The sequence below is a fragment of the Protopterus annectens genome, chromosome 1.part2 (genome assembly GCF_019279795.1).
Source record: "Protopterus annectens isolate FY-2018-M chromosome 1.part2, PAN1.0, whole genome shotgun sequence".
Taxonomy (NCBI): Eukaryota; Metazoa; Chordata; order Ceratodontiformes; family Protopteridae; genus Protopterus; species Protopterus annectens.
This window is the reverse complement of record NC_056727.1, coordinates 919,199,425-919,220,613: the sequence shown is the minus strand read 5'-3', so window position 1 is coordinate 919,220,613 and position 21,189 is coordinate 919,199,425. Positions and strand designations below refer to the sequence as shown.

The 21,189-nt window shown below is 44.2% G+C and overlaps 1 protein-coding gene across 1 annotated transcript in view; it reads right to left on the bottom strand.

Moving 5' to 3' along the window:
* The window catches only part of ACBD3 (acyl-CoA binding domain containing 3), a 764,756-nt gene that overhangs the window by 180,032 nt on the left and 563,535 nt on the right, over positions 1-21,189 (bottom strand). The gene's annotated exons all lie outside the window — the stretch shown is intronic.

Here is a 21,189-nt window from a genome sequence, read left to right as displayed (position 1 = left end):
TATATATATATATATATATATATATATACACACACACATATACACACACACACATTATATATATATATATATATATATATATATATATATATATAAATAAAATTGATTTAATTATTTTATTTATTTTACACTTGTTGACCGGGCTAGTCTAACTGGATATATGTCCATTTTCAGTAGAGGCCCGGGGAGATAAGCTCAGAGGAAACAAACAACATCACATATACAAAGATTAACGTATACAATGAACATTGCAGGTGCAGTACAGAGAATAATTAAAGAGGTCATTCGTTCATAACATAGTGCAAAATATACAGATACAATTAGCACAATACAAAATGTTGTTGCAATACATCATAAAGAAAAAGATGGCAGCTGAATTATACAATATATTAGTATGCAAGTAGTCATAAAGAAAAAGTAGGAGGTGAAATTATACAATATATTAGTAAAAGTATACAATATATTAGTAAAAGTAGTCTCCTTAATGAGATTCTGAATATGTAAGTAATAGTATAGAAGGGCAAGGTAAGCTGTTATTAAGAAAAGGAACTTGATTACTGAGAAGAGGAGGGTAGGTAGAACCAAGTAAGAAGAGCTAGTTGATCAGTCAGATTTAGTTCAGGGGCACAACCAGTGTGTTCTGAGGAAAAGTTTCAATTTGGTTTTAAAGCGTGATATAGAGGGAAGAGAGAAAAGTTCATTAGGAAGAAGGTTCCAGGATTTTCCAACAGTATTAGAGAAAAGAGAGTCCCCAGCCCTGCTGTTTGATTTACAAATATTTACAAGACGTTTATGTGATGATCAGAAGGTCTTTGGATTGTTGTAGGGGGCAATGACGGTAGACAGTATAGGGGTATTGGTAGGTTGGTAAAGGGTTTTATGGGCAATGGTCAGTTGGTGGAATTTAAGCTGATTTTGTAATTCAAGCCATCCTAGCTGCTTTAGATTAAAACATTGGTGGGTTCTGAAAGGGTTACCTGTAGCAAATCTGGCTATGTTATTGTAGGAGATTTCCATTTTATTAAGGTTGTTTTTACAGAGATTAGTATACATGGGTGAGGCACAGAGGAGAGTAGAAATTAGATGGGTGTGAGCAATAGGTATTCTAGCTGCAGGAGAGAGAAAGGATTTGATCCTGTAGAGAGAGCCTAGTTTTCTATTAACAGATTTTAGAGTACTGTTAATATGGGTGTCAAAGTTAAGGTTATCTATGGTGATACCTAGTAGTTTGGTAGTTGGATCTGGGGATATGAGAGTACCATTATTGGATGTTACTGTGAAGTCTATGGGGAGGGGACGTACAAGTAGGAATTAAAAGGAGGAGTTTAGTTTTTTGGGGGTTCAGAAGGAAACAGCACTGTGTAAACCACTGTTCAACTGTGTTAAACACATTTTGGGTACGGGAGTGAAGTTCAGATATAGATGTGGCTGAGCATGTAAGTGTGGAGTCATCTGCAAATTGGTATGCATGTAGCTTGGGGGATTGCTAGGTGAAGGTCGTTGATAAATATAGACAACAGGAGTGGTCCTAATATGGAACCTTGAGGAAAGTACAGTTTTGTACCTACCATAAATGTAGATGTCCGAGAGGTATGCATCTGCAGTCCTAACAAATGGGTTGTCCTGGCCTCAGGCAGCCCTTCGGTCGGCCGGATTCCAAAGTCTGGGTCTGGCCTCGGCTGATGTCGCACTCCACCCGACGTCATAGCTGCAGTACAGCGGGTATAAAGGCATCAGCCAACGCCATTTTCCTCAGTGTTTCTTGCCCCAGATGCCAGGAGCCCTCTAGGAAGGCTAAATTTGGATAAATGCAAATGTTTCCAAACAATAGAGAGCAAATAGAAATAAACATGTATATACATATATACAAACAAATACACCATAATAGATTCCCCCAGCTTAGCTACAAGATGGGCAAATACCCTAGGAGTACCACAGAGGGGAAGGAGGGTGGGTAATCCTGACTGCAGATGCATACCTCTCGGACATCTACATTTATGGTAGGTACAAAACTGTACTATGTACTTCAAGGATGCATCTGCAGTCCTAACAAATGGGTAGAATACCATAGCCAAACTGGGGGAGGAGGCACTAAGGAGGCACTAAGAGTTTATGGTGTAGTTAAGATCCCTTGCAAAACAGCAGTGGCAAAACCTGCTCGGGATCTGGAGTATAAGGGTAGATTATAATGCTTGGCAAATGTATGCACGGAGCTCCAAGTAGCAGCCTCTAAAATGTCTTTGGTAGCCACTCCTCATAAGAAAGCTGTAGTAGTGGCTGTAGCCCTTGTGGAGTGAGGTCTGATGTTTTCTGGAGTTGCCTTTCCATGAAAAGAGTAACAAAATCTAATGCAATTTCCTATCCATTTTGAGATTGTTTGTTTTGAAATTGCTTTTCCTTCCATTCCTGTTGCATATGCTACCAGAAGCTGGTCAGTTTTTCTATTGTTCTTGGTTCTGTCCAGGTAGTAGCGCAATTGTCTGTGTACATCCAAGGTATGCAGTAATCTTTCCCTCCTGTTCTGCGGGTTGGGGAAGAATGTTGGTAGGTGTATTGCTTGGTTTAATGATACCCTGGAGACCACCTTTGGCATAAAGGTAGGATTAGTTCTCATGGACACTCTATCCTGATGGAAGATAAGGAAGGGCTGTACTGCATTAATGCCTGTAATTCAGAAACCCTTCTAGCTGAAGTGATTGCAAGCAGGAATGCAGTTTTCCAAGATAAGAACTGTAATTCTGCTGTTGCTGCTGGTTCAAAAGGGGGGAGTGTCAACTTTTCTAACACAAAGTTCAAGTCCCATGTAGGCAATGGTGGTTTCCTTGGTGGCTTTACATTTTTAATTCCTCTGAGAAACTGCCTGAGTAGAGGTTGAGAAAAGACTGGAGGATCCATGTTGTATTCTGCTGAAATTGCTGATGCATGAATCTTAATGGAGGAGTAAGACAGACCATTGTGGAAAAGCTCTGCTAAGTATCCCAGGATGTTAGCTATGTTTGCCAATGATGCATCTACTCCTTTTGTTGCACTCCAAATGAGATATCTTTTCCATTTTGCTGAATAAGTTTTCCTTGTTGAAGGTCTGCGAGCCTCCAAGATAATGTCTTTAACCCTTTGAGATAAATCTGGGTTATTTTGCCTTATGTAATGTTCCAAGCAGCTAGCTGCAGTGTTTTCAAGTTTGGATGCAGGATTTTGAAGTTGTTCTGTGTTAGCAGTAGAGGTAGTAAGAGTAGAGGCCATGCGTGTTCCCGGGACATACTCCTCAGAAGCGGGTACCAATGTTGCCTCGGCCAGTCTGGAGCTATCAAGATGATCCTCGGGTGATCTTCTTTGATCTTCAGTAGCGCTTTGTGCATCAAAGGAAGAGGTGGGAATGCATATGCTGTCAGGTTTTCCCAACTGAAGGATAGGGAGTCCACCTTCCAAGCAAGTGGGTGGTATGTCCTTGTGCAGAATTTTTTCAATTGGTGGTTGTGTGGGGATGCAAACAGGTCTATTTCTGGCAGTCCCCATTTCCTTGTGATGATTTTGAAGATGTCTGGATGCAGCATCCATTTGTGGGCATCCGTGGTGGTTCTGCTTAAGATGTCTGCTAGTATATTTTCTTTTCCTGGCACAAATATGGCCTGGAGCTGAATGTTGAGGCTCAGGGCCACATTCCAGAGGTCCATTGCCATCCGGCATAGAGGATATGAATGTGTGCCTCCCTGTTTGTTGATATACCACATAACTGTGGTGTTGTCCGTCCTTATCAGCAAATGACCCTGTTGAAGAAATGGTCTGAATGTCTGAATTGCCTGTTTTACTGCCAGCATCTCTTTTTGATTTATGTGTAGGTTCATCTGGTCTTGAGTCCATAAGCCTTGTATGCACTTGTTTACCATGTGTGCCCCCCAACCGAGGTCTGAGGCGTCCGTGGTGATAGTCTGGCTTGGGTGAGGCCTGTGGAAGGGCAGTCCTTTGTTCAATTGACAGGCCTGGGCCCACCACTGGAATTCTTGCTTCAGGCATGGAATTATTGGAATTTGGGTTTCTAGGCTGTGCTTGTGCTGAGACCATAAATTCCTCAGGTACCATTGCAACTTCCTCATATGTAGTCTGGCATGTGGAATTAATATTATGCAGGATGCCATGTAACCCAGGGCTTGCAGGATTTTCCTTGCTGTAAGCTGGTTCTGCGTTGTTAATGCCATGAAATAGAGTGGTAGCTGCTTCTGTTTTTCTGCTGTGAGGAATGCCATCTGGTTTGATGAGTCCAGTTCTGCACCCAAGAAGGTTATCCTTTGGGATGGTATCAGCCTTGACTTTTTTGTGTTGACTGTGTACCCCAGGGCTTGCAGCAGGTGAATAACCTTTTTCAAATCTTTTGTTAATTTGTCTTTGCTGTCCGCTTGTAACAGGCAGTCGTCCAGCTATGGATAAATTTGAATTCCCTGAAGCCTGCAATGAGCAATTACTGATGCCAGGCATTTTGTGAATACTCTGGGCGCAGTAGATAAGCCAAAAGGCAATGCTGAGAATTGATAATGCTATGATCCTGCAAGAAATCTGAGGTATCTTCTGCAATTTGGTCGTATGGGGACGTGCAGGTATGCCTCCTTGAGATCCAGAGTCACCAGCCAAGACTCTTTGCCCAGCATGGGAAGAAGTTGCTGTAGGGTCAGCATTTTGAATTTGTCTCCTGTAATGTAATGCCAATTTACTGAAAATAAGGCTAGCTTTCCGCCTAAGGGTGCTTCCAGTTGTTCCCTGGTAGGCAGTTTCAGAGCCAGGTCACTGTGATTGTCCTGTGGAAGTGGTAGTGGCTGGATCTGTGGCAGTACTTCTCTGGCTGTTAGGCTGCCACTGACGTCCCCTGTAGGCACCTCTGGATTGACCTCTGCCTCTAGGGCGTCTATTTCTGCTTCTCAGTGCTCTGGTGGTGTCTGGAAAGGACCAATTCTTGGAAGGCCAGTTCCTACTAAACCTCGGAGGCTGGACCTGTAAGAAATCCTTGACTGTCTGGACAGATTTAGCTTTTTCTTCCACCTTCTTCAACACTTGCTGGGCAGGGGAACCAAACAAACTGTGCTTTTCCATGGGAGCATCTAGAAGCTTTGATTTTACATGGTCTGGTAAGGATTGCTCTTTTAACCATGCATGCCTTCTGATCACTGTACCAGTCATAGCTGATCTAAAGGAAGCCTCCAGTGCATCATAGCCGCATTTTAAGGAATGATTACTGACCTGCTGAGTGTTATGCACCAAATCCTGAAGGGACTTACGGTCTAAAGGCTCAGGCGAGGACAGTTTTTTAGTGAGCTGATCTAACAGAAATTCCCGATACTGAATCATGTGGAATTGACAGTTTAAGGCCCTAGCCGAAAGAGTAGCAGAAGTATAAACTTTTTTACCCCATCTCTCCAATGCCCTAGATTCTCTTTCAGAGGCAAGGGGGTTTTTGGCAGAGGCAGCTGCTACAGCTTTGGGGCCCTGTGAAATAGTTTCAGGATCTGCAATAGGAGCCTTATACAAATGATAATGTGTGTCCGGAACCCTGTAGTATCTGTCGGGCTTAGCAGGGGCCGGAGGCAGGAGTCAGGGGCAGTACAAGCATCATTAAATGCATCATCCACAACTGTAAGTACTGGAGGAATAGCTAAAGGCCTATGCTGTGGTAAATGTAAAAATGTCCTAAGCCTTTTCGTAGAGTCTGAAAAATCCTGGCCCTGCCATTGAAATTGTTCCCTCATAGCATGCAAGGTTTCCCCAAAAGAAAATTCCTCAGGAGGAGAGGCAGAAGGTATGTAATCCTCAGCATCAGAGTCCTCATATGGAGAATAAGGGCCTTCTGGAGGATTTGTATTTTCTGAATCATCAGAGGAGTAATCCGAATTAACTGGCTCAGGGGGCTCTGCTCTAGGCCTCTTCTCTGGAGGTGGGTGAGAGGCCCTGTCAGGGTGAGACTGGGTTCCCCTGATCAAAGAAATGAGATCCTCTGCTAGACTAAGCATTTGAGTACTAGAGCTAGGCCTGTGAGAGGGGGTTTAGCAGGCACGGCCTTTGAAGATTTAGCTGCTTTAGCCCTGGCAAAAACCTTAATTGACATGGATGCAGGGGGCCTAGCAGCTCCACGTGCAGGAGTAGATACATCTAAGGGGATAGTATCTGATAAATCCTGAGAAACTGTAAGAGTAGGTGGATTTTCCGTAGCAGATTCAGCCATGCTGGAAGAGGCCTCGGTAGAAGGAGGCATGCTTTCGGCCGAAGGAAGAACCGCGGACTCGGTTTCAGCCGAAACCGAGACACTCGCGGTTGGCTTAACCGCGGTTTCGGCCGAAACCGCGGACCGCGAGTGTCGGTCCTTTTCCTTACGCTTTTTAGCTAATTGTGAAGTCGGAGTCTCCGACGGCATGATATAAGCAAAAGCGGAGCCAAAAAACTCCTCTGCAAACTCCGACCGACGTCTAAGTGTCCGTCGGTTGAAGGAAGCACAGGCTAGACAAGCTGCTACGTCGTGGTCTGGGCCTAAACAAGGTAGGCAGTAAGAGTGGAAATCTTTATGAGGTATTTGTTTCCCACAAGTTAAACAATTATTCACTTTTTCTGACATCGGCTGAGGCAAGAAGGAGTCCCCAACGGGGTACTTACCTTTTTAGAAGTCTTTGGTAGTAGCAATCTCTGGTTCTGACAGACCGGCACTTGCGAACAGCTTCTGCTTCGGGCGCCACGCGGCAAGAAAGACTGAGGAAAATGGCGTCGGCTGATGCCTTTATACCCGCTGAACTGCAGCTATGATGTCGGGTGAAGTGCAACATCAGCCGAGGCCAGACCCAGACTTTGGAATCCGGCCAACCGAAGGGCTGCCTGAGGCCAGGACAACCCATTTGTTAGGACTGCAGATGCATCCTTGAAGGACATCACCAATGTTAACGGGCAGATGGGTACATAAAATGTTATGCCAAAATACAGCCTATTGTCTGTTATCTACATAGGACTGAAACCATTTTATAGCTAGTGTATCTAGTGACAGGGATTTGAGGATATTTATAAGTATCTGGTGATTTACCATATCGAATGCCTTAGACAGATCTATAAACAGTGCAGAGGAAAGCATATATATATATATATATATATATATATATATATATATATACACACACACACAGACACGCACACATTTTCAAAGCTTATAGAACAGGCAGCCAGATTCTACCATTTTCAAACCCCTCACAACTATACCTACAATTGCAAGACACATACATGACAATGAAACCAGCAAAAAAATATAAAGACTTACCTAAGCAAACTCAAATTACTAAAGACCATTATTAAACAGTATTCCAACTGTCTCTGTAGCCAGCTTGGTTGAACTGGGCATCCTGGGACAATGTAGCAATTGTCTTATATCCAATGACAACCACCTAGTGCTTATAAAATCTACGACAGTGTGTGAGAAATGTACTTATATAATGTTACGGGAGGCAAAACTCTTACACAAAGCCACTGCAAATTGCAAAATTGTCAGCACCACACATCACCCCACTAAACCAATCTCAAATACCTCAGACCAAATAGACCTACATATGCTGAGGCTCATGTAGAAGTAACCTACCTAAGCCACATAGTCCTTTTAAATGTAACTTAAGAAACAAGGACCCACAGCAAAGTACAGTTGTGTACACTTACCATAAATGTAGATGTTCGAGTGTATTCACTGTTGCAGTCATAACATTTGGGTAATCTGCTGGCAGGTTGCCCTCAGTCGGCCTGATTAACAAAGTCTTGGGTCCTGCGTCGGTTGCTGTCCCTTCTTCCATGAAGTCAGGTTGTCAGGGGTATAAAACATCCAGCCGATGCCATTACATCAGTTTTTCTTGCCCCAGATGTCAGGTGCCCCCCAAATGGGGAGCAAATAAAATTAAAAACACAAAAAAATATACTTCCAATCACAAAAGCAAATACACCAAAAGGGCTTATAAGCATAGTGAAAGAAAGTATAGGTATAGTCAGCGAAAAATAGGGGGCTGGAGGGAGGGTAACCAGGACTGCAACAGTGAATACACACGAACATCGACATTTATGGTAAGTGTACACAACTGCACTATGTTCTTCGTGTTTCACTGTTGCAGTTATTACATTTGGGTAGATTCCCAAAGCTATGGTAGGGTGGAGGAAATTATACAGCATTAGGACCAGCTATAAGGCCCTGCAGGACAGCAGTGGCAAAGCCAGCTCTAGATTTAGAGAAGAAAGGTAAATGGTAATGTTTGGTGAACGTATGAACTGAGTTCCAGGTACCAGCTTCTAGACTGTCTCTGGTAGGAACACCTCTGAGAAAGGATGCAGCCCTGGTGGAATGAGATTTGATCCCCTGGGGGATAGTTTTACCATGGTGCATATAGCAGAAACGAATACAATGGCTTATCCATTTGGAAATAGCCTACTTTGGAATAGCCCTTCCCTCTGCCCCTGCAGCAAATGCCACCAGGAGTTGTTCAGATTTTCTTTGAGATTTTGTCCTGTTTAGGTAAAACCTAAGTTGTCTGTGTACATCCAATGAATGCAGAATCTGCTCCCCCTTGTTCTGTGGATTGGGAAAGAAAGTTGGCAAATGAATGGTCTGATTAAGAGCCACACTGGATACCACCTTAGGCATGAAGGATGGATTGGTCCTGAGAGACACCCTGTCCGCATGAAAAAAGATGAAAGGCTCCGCTGCCATAAGAGCCTGCAATTCGGAAATCCTTCTAGCTGAAGTGACTGCTAAAAGGAAAGCTGTTTTCCAGGAGAGAAATTTTAAGTCTGCAGTAGCAGCTGGCTCGAAAGGAGGGAGAGTGAGTTTTTCCAATACAAAATTGAGGTCCCAGGCAGGGGTTGGAGCTCTCCTGGGTAGTCTTAAGTTGTTGGCCCTTCTGAGACACTGCTTTAGCAGAGGATGAGAGAAGAGGGGAGGTTCTGTGTTGTAATGAATTGTGATTGATTCCAGGCACAGAATCTTTTCCATTTGTCAGCATAAGATTTTCTAGTACTAGGCCTTCTTGCCTCCAAAATGACACCCATCACAGGTTTGCTGAGAGAAGCTAAGGGTGAATTTAGGTGATTAGTCACGCTGCAAGATTCAAAGTTTGGAGCTGAGTGTGCAGAATTTGGTTGTTCTGTTGAGACAGTAAGTAAGGTGCCTGAGGCAGGTGCCACAGTGGAAGGTGTGACACACTGCGCAGGAGTGGGTACCAGTGTTGGCGAGGCCAGTCTGGAGCAATCAAAATAATTTTTAGACAACAACACCGATAAATAATCATATAACAGCAACGACCAAAAGAACACCAGTGAGTAACAGCTCAACTTTCAAAAATTTAATAAGCAAAAATATCTCACTTCTCTTAGCGCCTCGGCCAACAGCCTTTACAGAGTAGAAAAACAGAATGCACATTCAAAGTGATATATATAGCAAAACTTCATCAATTAATACATTTAAACAATCAATGAATTATTCAATTATAAAATCTTTTGGTCGTTGCTGTCAAAATAATTTTTAGTTTGTCCTGTTTCACTTTTAGTAGAACTTTGGAGAGCAGAGGCAGAGGGGGAAAGGCATAGATTGATAGGTTTTTCCAGCTGAAGGATAGAGCGTCCACTTTCCAGGCTTTTTTATGATGAGTTCTTGTGCAGAATTTGTCCAACTGATAGTTCTGGGGTGAGGCAAAAAAATCTATGTCTGGACTCCCCCATTTGCATGTCAACATGTTGAAAATCCATGGTTCCAGTTTCCATTCGTGTGGGTCCATGAGATTTCTGCTTAGTTCGTCTACCAGAGTAGTCATGTTCCACAATGCCATGGTTAGTCTGCAAAGGGGGTAGGAGTGTGTACCCTCCCTGCTTGTTTATGTACCACATAACTGTGGTGTTGTCTGTCTTTATCATTAATTGTCCTGGATGAAGGTAGTCCTTGAAGGCTGTCAGTGCATTCTGTACAGCTAGCATTTCTTTTTGATTGATATGAAGGTGCATTTGATTTGGGCTCCATTTGCCCTGAATGCACTTCCCTGCCAGATGAGCCCCCCCAAGCATAGTCTGACGCATCTGTAGTTAGGGTTTGGGCAGCAGGGGGTGGAGTGAATGGCAGTCCCTTGTTTTGGTGGCAGGCTTCTGCCCACAATAGGAACTCTAGCTGCAGGCAAGGTATGACAGGAATCATTGTTTCCAGGCTGTGCCAGTGTTGACTCCATAAACTTTTTAAGTACCACTGAAGTTTCCTCATATGCAGTCTTGCATATGAAATTAGAAGAATGAAGGAGGCCATGAACCCCAAGGCTTGCAGAATTTGTCTTGCAGATAGCAGGGTTTTTGTGGCCACCTGTTTGAAGTAAGTTAACAAATGAATTTGCTTTTCTGGCATAAGGTAAGCCATCTGGGCAGATGTATTCAAGATTGCACCCAGGAATCTAATTTTTTGAGAGGGTACCAGTTGTGATTTCTTTTCGTTTATAGTGTACCCTAGACAAGTTAGAAAGTACAGTTTTGTACCTACCATAAATGTAGATGTCCAATAGGTATGCATCTGCAGTCATAACATATGGGTTGTCCTGCCTCAGGCAGCCCTTCGGTCAGCCGGATTCCAAAGTCTGGGTCTGGCCTCGGCTGATGTCGCACTTTCCCCGACGTCAGAGCGTCTGAGGTATAAAAGCATCAGCCGACGCCATTTTCCTCAGTGTTTCTTGCCCCAGATGCCAGGTGCCCTCTAGGAAGGCCAAATTTGGAGGAATGCAATAAATTCCAAACATTTTCCAAAATATATACATATATATACAAACAAATACACCATAATAGATCCCCCAGCTAGCTAAAGGAGGGGTAAGCACCCTAGGAATACCACAGAGGGGAAGGAGGGAGGGTAAACCTGACTGCAGATGCATACCTATCGGACATCTACATTTATGGTAGGTACAAAACTGTACTATGTCCTTCAAGGATGCATCTGCAGTCATAACATATGGGTAGAATACCATAGCCAATCTGGGGGAGGAGGTACTAAGAAAAGGATGGTGTAGTTAAGATACCCTGCAGGACTGCTGTAGCAAAACCTGCTCTGGATCTGGAGTATAAAGGTAAATTGTAACGTTTGGCAAATGTATGCACGGAGCTCCATGTAGCAGCTTCTAAAATGTCCTTGGTAGCCACCCCTCTTAGGAAGGCTGTATTGGTGGCTGTGGCCCTCGTGGAATGAGGCCTAATATTTGCAGGAACAGTCTTTCCATGAAAGGAGTAACAAAATCGAATGCAATTTCCTATCCACTTTGAAATTGTCTGTTTGGAAATTGCTTTTCCTTGTACCCCAGCAGCATATGCTACAAGGAGTTGGTCAGTCTTTCTGTAACTTTTAGTTCTGTCCAAGTAGTAGCGTAGCTGTCTGTGTATATCCAGAGTGTGTAGAAGTTTTTCCCCTTTATTTTGTGGATTTGGGAAGAATGTAGGCAAGTGAATGGCTTGGTTCAAGGATATCCTAGATACCACCTTTGGCATAAAAGTAGGATTGGTTCTCAATGAAACTCTGTCCTGATGGAAGATAAGAAATGGCTGTACTGCCATTAAAGCTTGTAGCTCAGATACTCTTCTTGCTGATGTTATGGCCAGAAGGAATGCAGTTTTCCAAGACAGAAAGTGTAGATCCACCGATGCTGCTGGTTCAAAGGGAGGAAGTGTTAGTTTTTCCAGCACAAAGTTGAGATCCCAAGTAGGTAAAGGTGGTTTCCTTGGAGGATTGATGTTTTTGATTCCTCTCAGAAACTGCCTGAGGAGAGGATGCGAGAAGATAGGTGGATCAACATTGTATTCTGCTGAAATTGCTGAGGCATGAATCTTAATGGAAGAATAGGACAGGCCATTGTGGAACAATTCTGCTAAGTATTCCAGAATATGTGGCATGCTCGCCACTGTCACATCTAAGCCTTTTGTTGTGTTCCAAATGAGAAATCTTTTCCATTTTGCTGAGTATGTCTTCCTTGTGGAAGGCGTGAGCTTCCATAATAATGTCCTTTACTCTCTGTGATAAGTTATTTTGAGGGGGGTTTATGGAATTTTCCAGGCAGTTAGCTGCAGTGTTTTCAAGTTGGGATGCATGATCTTGAAATTGTTCTGCGTCAGAAGAAGTGGCCATAGGGGGAGAGGCCACGGTTTCGTCTGTGACATGCTCCTCAATAGTGGGTACCAGTGCTGCCTTGGCCAGTCTGGAGCTATCAGAATCACTCTTGGCTGTTCTGCCCTGATCTTCAGTAAAACCTTGGACATTAATGGGAGAGGTGGGAAGGCATAGACTTCTAGAGCTTTCCAGCTGAAAGAGAGAGAGACCACCCTCCAAGCTTGTGGGTGGTATGTCCTTGAGCAGAATGTCTTCAGTTGATGATTGTGGGGCGAGGCGAACAGATCTATCTCCGGCTTTCCCCATGCTTGTGTTATGAGTAGAAAGATGTCTGGGTGCAGCATCCATTCGTGTGCATCCAAGGTAGTTCTGCTTAAACTGTCTGCCAGTGCATTTTCTTTCCCTGGTATGAACTGGGACTGTAGTTGGATATTGAGTTTCAAGCATAGTTCCCATAGATTCATGGCCAGCCTGCATAGAGGGTAGGAATGCGTGCCTCCTTGCTTGTTTATGTACCACAAGACTGTGGTGTTGTCTGTCCTTATTAACAGGTGGCCTTGATGGAGGAAAGGTTTGAAGGCCTCGATTGCGTGTATCACTGCCAGCATTTCCTTTTAGTTTATGTGCATGCGCAGCTGCCCTTGAGACCATAGGCCTTGGATACATTTGCCCTCCATGTGTGCTCCCCATCCTTGGTCTGAAGCATCCGTGGTGATGGTTTGTTTTGTTTTTGGTTTGTTGAAAGGCAACCCTCTGTTGGACTGGCAGGCTTGAGCCCACCACAGGAATTCCTTTTGAAGGCAAAGAATGATTGTTATCAAAGTTTCCAAACTGTGACTGTGCTGAGACCATACACTCCTTAGGTACCATTGCAATTTTCTCATATGCAGCCTGGCTTGTGGAATCAGAATTATGCAGGATGCCATGTAACCCAGGGCCTGCAGGATTTTCCTTGCAGTTAGCTGAGTTTGTCTTGTCAGATTCATGAAGTAATCCGGAAGTTGTTTTTGTTTTTCTTCTGTGAGAAAGGCCATTTGGGTGGTTGTGTCTAGATCTGCACCCAAAAAGGTTATCCTTTGGGATGGAACAAGTCTTGATTTTTGGATGTTGACTGTGTATCCCAAGGCCTGTAATAGGCGGATGGCATAGTCCAAGTCCTTTATCAAATTTTTCTTGTTGTCCGCTTGTATAAGGCAGTCATCCAGATATGGGTAGATTTGAATCCCCTGAAGTCTGCAGTGTGTAATTACTGATGCCAGGCATTTCGTGAATACTCTGGGTGCAGTAGATAAGCCAAAGGGCAATGCTGAGAATTGATAATGCTCTGATCCTGCAAGAAATCTGAGGTGTCTTCTGCAACTTTGCCGAATAGGGACATGCAGGTATGCCTCCTTGAGATCTAGAGTCACCAGCCAAGACTCCTTGCCCAGCATGGGAAGAAGTTGCTGTAGGGTCAGCATCTTGAACTTTGGCACAATGAGGTAAGTATTTAGTGCGGACAGGTCGAGAATAGGCCTCCATTGGTTTTCTTTTCTTGGAACAAGGAATAATCTGGAGTAAAATCCTTGGCCTTGTTCTGAAAGAGGTACCTTTTCTATGGCTTTCATTTGTATTAAGTTGTTGATCTGCTTTAAAGCCTCTGCCCTCTGATTTGGTGGCAGGTTTGGCATTCCGTTTCTTCTTGGCAAAGTGTGGAAGTGGAACCTGTATCCTTTGTCTATTATTTGCAGTGTCCATGTGTCCCTTGTAATGTAATGCCAGTTTTTTGAGAATAAAGAAAGCTTTCCGCCTAATGGTGCTTCTAATTGAGCCCTGGTCGGCGGAATCAAAGGAAAGTCATTGAGTCTGTCCAGGTGTAGTGGTTGTTGTTGCTGTTCCTGCACTACCTCTCTGGTTGGTAGGCTGCCACTGACGGCCTCTAGCTTGCCCTCTACCTCTGGGACGCCTGTTCCTGCCCCTTTGGGATCTGTCCGAGTCTGGAAAGGACCAATTCTTAGTAGGCCAGTTTCTGCTGAATCTTGGTGGTTGTATTTGCAGAAAGTCCTTAACTGTTTGCACAGATTTTGCCTTTTCTTCAAACTTCTTTAAGACCTCCTGAGCCGAGGAACCAAATAATTTTTGTTTTTCCATTGGAGCATCCAGGAGTTTAGCTTTAACATGGTCTGGTAAAGATTGTTCCTTCAACCAGGCATGCCTACGAATAACTGCCCCAGACATAGCTGACCTACATGAAGCTTCCAGTGCATCATAACCACACTGCAAAAAATGATTACTGACCTGCTGTGAGTTATGTACCAGATCGTGAAGGGATTTACGGTCAAGGGGTTCAGAAGAGGAAAGCTTCTTATGCAATTCATCTAACAAATACTCTTGGTACTGTATCATATGAAATTGACAATTTAATGCCCTCATGGAAAGAGTTGCAGAAGTATATACCCTTCTTTCCCCATCTCTCTAAAGCTCTAGACTCCCTTTCAGAAGGTAGAGGATTTTTGGCAGTGGCAGCTGCAACCCCTTTTGGGCCCTGAGAAATAGTATCTGGGTCTGCAGAATGGGCCTTGTACAGATGTAGATGAGAATCCGGGACCCTGTAGTATCTATCAGGTTTGGCAGGAGTCGGAGGGAGAGAATCAGGGGCTGCACTAACATCATTGTACACATCATCAATAACATTCAAAACAGGAGGTATAGCTAAGGGCCTATGCTGAAGTAAATGTAAAAGGGTCCTTAATCTCTTTCTAGAATCAGAAAATTCCTGACCCTGCCCATTGAAAATGTTCTCTCATAGAGTGTAGTGTCTCACCAAAGGAAAACTCTTCAGGAGGGGAGGCCGAAGGGATAGATTCTTCAGCATCAGAATCCTTGTAGGCCGAATAAGCCTCCTCCTGGTGATCTGACAACACAGATCCATCCATAGACTCATCTGAAGAGTGCTGGTCAGAGGGCTCAGTCCTGGGCCTTTTGTCTGGTGGTGGTTGAGAGCCCCTGTCCGGGTGAGGCTGAGAACCTCTAATTAAAGAGATAAGATCCTCTGCAAGGCTGAGGATCTGAGAACTAGAAGAAGGTCTCTGAGAGGTAGTCTTGGGAGGCAAAGCTTTAGCAAGTTTAGCAGCTTTAGCCCTGGAAAAAGCCTTAATGGACATGGAAGCAGGGGGTCTGGCTGCACCACGTGCAGGAGTAGACTTGTCCAAAGGAATGGTGTCGGACATTTCCTGGACACTGATTTCAGTAGGAAGCTCAGAAGCCGACTCAGCCGGGGCCTCCAGGGCCGCGGTGATCGGTTGAGTGGATTCGGTTAAAGGAAGTACCGAGGACTTGGTTTCGGCCGAAACCGCGGCCCACGACTGTCGGTCCTTGTCCTTCTGTTTTTTTCACCAAATGCGATGTCGGAGTCTCCGATGGCATCTTATATGCAAAATTAGCCCCAAAGAATTCCTCTGCAAACTCCGACCGACGTCTAAGAGTTCGTCGGTTGAAGGAAGCACAGGTGGAACAGGCCGAGACGTTGTGGTCTGGGCCTAAGCAAGGGAGGCAGTAAGAGTGGAAATCCTTATGAGGTATTTGTTTCCCACAAGTTAAACAATTATTTACTTTATCTGACATCGGCTGAGGCAAGAATGAGTCCCCAATGGGGTACTTAGCTTTTTCGAAGTCTTCGGTAGCTGAATCACAGGAGCTGACCGACCGGTACTTGCGAACTGCTTCTGCTTCGGGCACCACGTGGCAAGAAAGACTGGGGAAAATGGCGTTGGCTGATGCTTTTATACCCCAGACGCCCTGACGTCGGGGAAAGTGCGACATCAGCCGAGGCCAGACCCAGACTTTGGAATCCAGCCGACCGAAGGGCTGCCTGAGGCAGGACAACCCATATGTTATGACTGCAGATGCATCCTTGAAGGACATCCCTTTTTACAAACGCCAGATGTTTGAGAAGAATGTCCCTGTTTTCTGCCTGAATTAGACAGTCATCCAGGTATAGATTTATTTGAATATTTCTTTGCTTGCAAAATGCAATTACTGGAGCCAGGCACTTTGTGAAGACCCTGGGTGCAGTAGATAAGCCAAAGGGCAGTGCAGAGAACTGATAATGCAAGTAGCCTGCTTTGAAGTGGAGGTATCTTCTGCAAGATTCCCTGATTGGGATATGCAGGTAAGCCTCTTTAAAGTCTAGAGTTACCAACCAGGCATCTTTGCCTAGCATAGGAAGTAACTGTTGAAGAGTCAGCATCTTGAATTTTGGAATGTCCAGAAATGTGTTTAGAGTAGACAAGTCCAAAATTGGGCGCCATGATTTGTCTTTTCTGAGTACCAGGAAAAGTCTTGAATAGAAACCTTGTCCCTTTTCCTATTCTGGTAATGGTTGAATAGCCCCCATGCTCATGAGGGACAGTACTTGTTTCTGGGCCTCTGCCCACTGATTTGGGGGCAGGTCTGGCCATCCGTTTGGGATTGGCAACATGTGGAAATGAAATCTGTATCCCTGGGATACTATATTTAAAACCCATTTGTCCTGGGTAATAAGTTGCCAGTTTCTTGCATGAAGTGCCAGTTTTCCCCCCAAAGGGGTGGCTAAAAGGTAAGTGCTTGGTAAGTGTAAAGGGAAGTCATTGAGACTGCTTACCATAGGGAGGTGTCTTGCTGTTTCCAGATTTGGAGGAGGAAGCACCCCATTGTTTTGTTCTAAAAGTCCCTTATGGCTGAAATCTGGAGCCTTTGGAATGTCTGGGTTTGACTTGAGTGGCTATCGAAGGAACTGGAAAGGACCAGTTCTTAGTAGGCCGGTGCCTACTAAATCCTGGAGATTGCATTTGTAAGAAATATTTCACAGTTTGCATAGATTTAGCTTTATCTTCCATCTTTTTTAAAACTTCTTCAGCCTTATTACCAAACAGACGGTCCTGTTGTAAAGGAGCATCCAACAATTTTGCTTTAACATGATCAGGCAGAGTTTGCTCTTTGAGCCAAGCATGCCTTCTTAGCACAGACCAAGTTACAGCAGCCCTGCAAGAGGCCTCCAAAGAATCAAAACCACATTGCAAAGTATGTTTCCCAACTTGTTCAGCTGAATGCAATAGATCATGTAAATCTTTATTTTCCACACAGTCAGAAATTAACATCATTTTCTGTTTAAGCAGTCCCATGATATGCTGTTGATATTTAAGAATAAGAAATTGACAGTTTAAAGCCCTGATTGCCAAGGTTGCAAAAGTGTAAACCTTCTTACCCCATCTATCCAGTGCCCTGGAATCTCTATCAGAAGGGGTAGGATTTTTAGCAGTAGAAGCCTTAATGCCCTTGGGACCCTGAGAAATAGTCTCAGGATCTGCAGTAGGATTTTTGAAAAGGAATTTGTGAGAGTCAGGAACCCTGTAGTATCTGTCTGGCTTACAAGGAGCCGGAGGCAGAGAATCAGAAGCCATACTAGATTCTGAAAAAACATCATCAACAATATCTAGAACAGGAGGTATAGCCAAAGGCCTATGCTGAGGAAGAAGAAAAAAATCCCAGTCTCTTTTTTAGATTCAGAGAAATCCTGACGTTCCCAGTGAAAATGTTCCCTTAAGGTATGTAAAGTTTCCCCAAAAGAAAAATCCTCAGGGGGAGAAGCAGAAGGAATGGAATCTTCTGCATCAGAGTCCTTATAAGTAGCTATAGACAAATCCTGTTCATTAGAGGAGTCAGAAGAAATAGAATCCTGTTCAGAAGATTCATAATCAATGTCTTGCCTAGGCCTCTTAGAAGGGGGGGGGGGTTGGCTACCCCTGATCAGAGTAATTAAATCTTCAGCCATTTTGATCATTTGTTTTTTAGGCATAGGGCCTGCACATGTGGGCCCAGGCGTCATTTTTTTAGGCATAGGTCTAGATTTTGACCTTAGTTTTGAAAATGGCGTCGGTCTAATATACAAATCTGTAGGCCTGAAAACACCCTCAGAAGCCGGTGCCTGCACAGTGGCTCCGGACCCATCCAAGGTAGAGACATCCGCGGGTTCCATAACTGAAGCATCTCGTGGCAAACTGGACTCCGAATGGGTTTCAGTAGAGGCCTGCGAATCAGAAGTAGCGGGTATCAGGGGCTGCGAAAGTGCCTCACTGAGTACCTGCGAACTGGTGACTGGCTTAGGAGAAGTGTCATCATCAGTTTTGAACCTCGACGGCCTGTCTCTTTTTCTTTGCGTTTTTTAGGTATTCCAGTAGTCGGATTGCTAACCGACGACATTTCTAGATAATTAAAGCGCAAGCCAAAACATTTAGAAGCAAAAATGTACTGATGTTTAATAGTGCGTTGATTAAATTTAGCACAAAACCGACAGCAAGATACGTTGTGGTCAGGGCCTAGGCAAGGAATACAGTACAAATGAAAATCCTTATGAGGTATTTGCTTCCCACAAATAATGCAATTATTAACTTTTACTGACATCGGTAAGGAGCAAGAAAAAGTTTCCCCAACGGGGTACTTAGCTTTTTAGTTGAAGACTTCGGTTCTGAAACTCGAAAACGAAAATTTCAGGAGTCGGCCGACTGGCACTTGCGAACTGCTTCTGCTTCAGGTACCACGCGGCAAGAAAGACTGATGTAATGGCGCTGGCTGCATGTTTTATACCCCTGACGACCTGCCGTCATGGAAGAAGGGACAGCAACCGACGCAGGACCCAAGACTTTTTGTTAATCAGGCCAACTGAGGGCAACCTGCCAGCAGATTATCCAAATGTAATGACTGCAACAGTGAAACACGAAGAACATCCTCAAACATGTATCACAAGTAGCACCTACCAAAAAACAAACATCTATGAGTCAAACAGAGTCAGTCCAAAAACCCAAAAGGCAGACCACCAAATGTATAGTTATGTATGCTTAGCATACATGTAGATGTCCCAGTATATTCATTGTTGCAGTCCTAACTGGTGGGACATCCTGTCGTGGAAGTCCTTTGCTGGCACAACTACCGACGTCAAAACATCTGGATATAAAGGCAGATGGCCAGCTCCATAACCTCAATACTTTCCTGCCCCAAAAGTTATGAGCCCCCCCCCCCCCCCCCCGCAGGTCCCTAATGTCAGGGGCCTAAGCTGGGAGACTCTAGATTATGTGCGAGGAGGAAGGAACAACACGGAACTAGAAAAAATAACCACCCCAATCCCATACACAAAAGGGGAAGAAGGGAGGGAAAGAAGACTGCAACAGTGAATACACTCAGACATCTACATTTATGGTAAGTGTACACAACTGTACTATGTTCTTCATGTTTGACTGATGCAGTCCTAACTGATGGGATAACTCCCAAAGCTGAAAGGCGGGTGGATGGAAAGATTAAGGACAGGAAACGATGCCTTGCAAGATGGCAGTAGCAAACCTCGCTCTGGACTTGGAAAAGTTTGGAAAATGATAATGTTTTGTAAAGGTATGCACAGAGGATCAAGTAGCAGCTTCCAAAATGTCCTTAGTGGCCACTCCTTTAAGAAAGGCAGCATAAATAGCAGTAGCCCTAGTGGAGTGTGTCCTCACAGGGTCTGGAGGCTTCTTACCATTATGGCAGTGCAAAATAAAATACAGTGGAAGATCCATTTGGAGATCGTTTAGAAACAGGTATTCCCCTTAGAGCTACAGGGGAAAAGCCACAAAAAGCTGGTCTGACTTTCTGACATTCTTGGTTCGATCCAAACAGCTTTGAGGATTAGGAAAGAATATAGGCAAGTGTATGGTCTTGTTTAAAGAAATTTCAGTCTCCCCCTTAGGAATAAATGAAGGATTTGTCCTAGGAGAAAACTCTGGGTGGAAAAGGATGAAAGGCTCCACATAAATAAGGGCCTGAAGCTTTGAAACCTTTCTGGCTGAAGTAATGGTCTGCAGAAAAGCTGTCTTGCAGGTCTATCTGTATAAGCAGCTGTGTCGAAAAGTGGGAGAGTGAGCTTCTCTAGAATGAAAATGAGGTCCAGTGTGGGAACAGGTTGTTTCCTCAGGGGCCTAATGTGAACAACCCCTCTCAGGAACTGTTTTCCCCTTCCCCTTCTCTCCTGAAAGAGATTAGGATAAGAAGATCATAGGTTGAAATAGCTGAAGCATAGATTTTTATAGCGGAATAAGATAGTCCTTTTTGACAGGAACAAAGGCATCTGAGCTTGCAGAGTGCTTTGTCCATTTTGTCTGCACCATACAGTGAATCGCTTCCATTTCGTAGAGGAAGACTTCCTAGTGCTAGATCTCCTGGCTTCTTTTATGCAGAGAAAAACTTCCTGATGCAGTTGCCACTCATGAAGGTCTTACAGTCTCCCGCTGAGGTGATCCACCAGCTGAACGGTTTCTTCTGGTACGTACTGTGCTATGAGATGCAGTCCTATGGAGCTTGCGGTTTCCTAAAGGTCCATGGATAGGTGACAAAGAGGGTAAGATTGAGCCCCCCCCCCCATTTATGTGCCAAATAACTATGGTACTGTCCGTCTTTACTAGGAGAACTCCTGGTTTCCATTGTTCTTTGAAGGCAATCAGGCCTTTTTGGACTGCCATCAATTCTTTTAGGTTATTGTGTTTGTTTTTGAATTGGGAATCCCATCTGCCCAAAGTCTGAAGTTGTTGTAGAGGGCTAGCCAGGCTATTTCCGAGGCATCTGTTGTCAGGACTTGGCCCAGATGGATGAACCTAAAGGGAAAACCCAGACTGAAGGAGCATGCTTGGGCTCACCATGCAAATTCTTATCTGAGACAAGGAAGATGTTTAACCTGAAGTTGCAGGATCAAGTGTGTTGGCACCACACATTTCTGAGGTCAAGCACCAGAGAATGTGATACCTGCATGTTGGCTTGAGATATATGGAGAATTCAGGGCTGATGTATCATTGACCACTGGACAGAGTGGGTCCACTGCAATACTCCCATGTAAAAGCTTGGTGAGGAAACAGCAAAATGAATGCAGCAATTGATCCCAAATGAAGAATCAGCCTTGCTGTGTGATTTGAAAAAGAGAGGACCTCAGAAGGTTAGTGATGGAGAGTATCTAAAGTTTGGAATTTTGGAAATTTGGGATGATGTGTCTAGGAGGCACCCTATGAACTCTACTGTCTATGTCGGTGTCA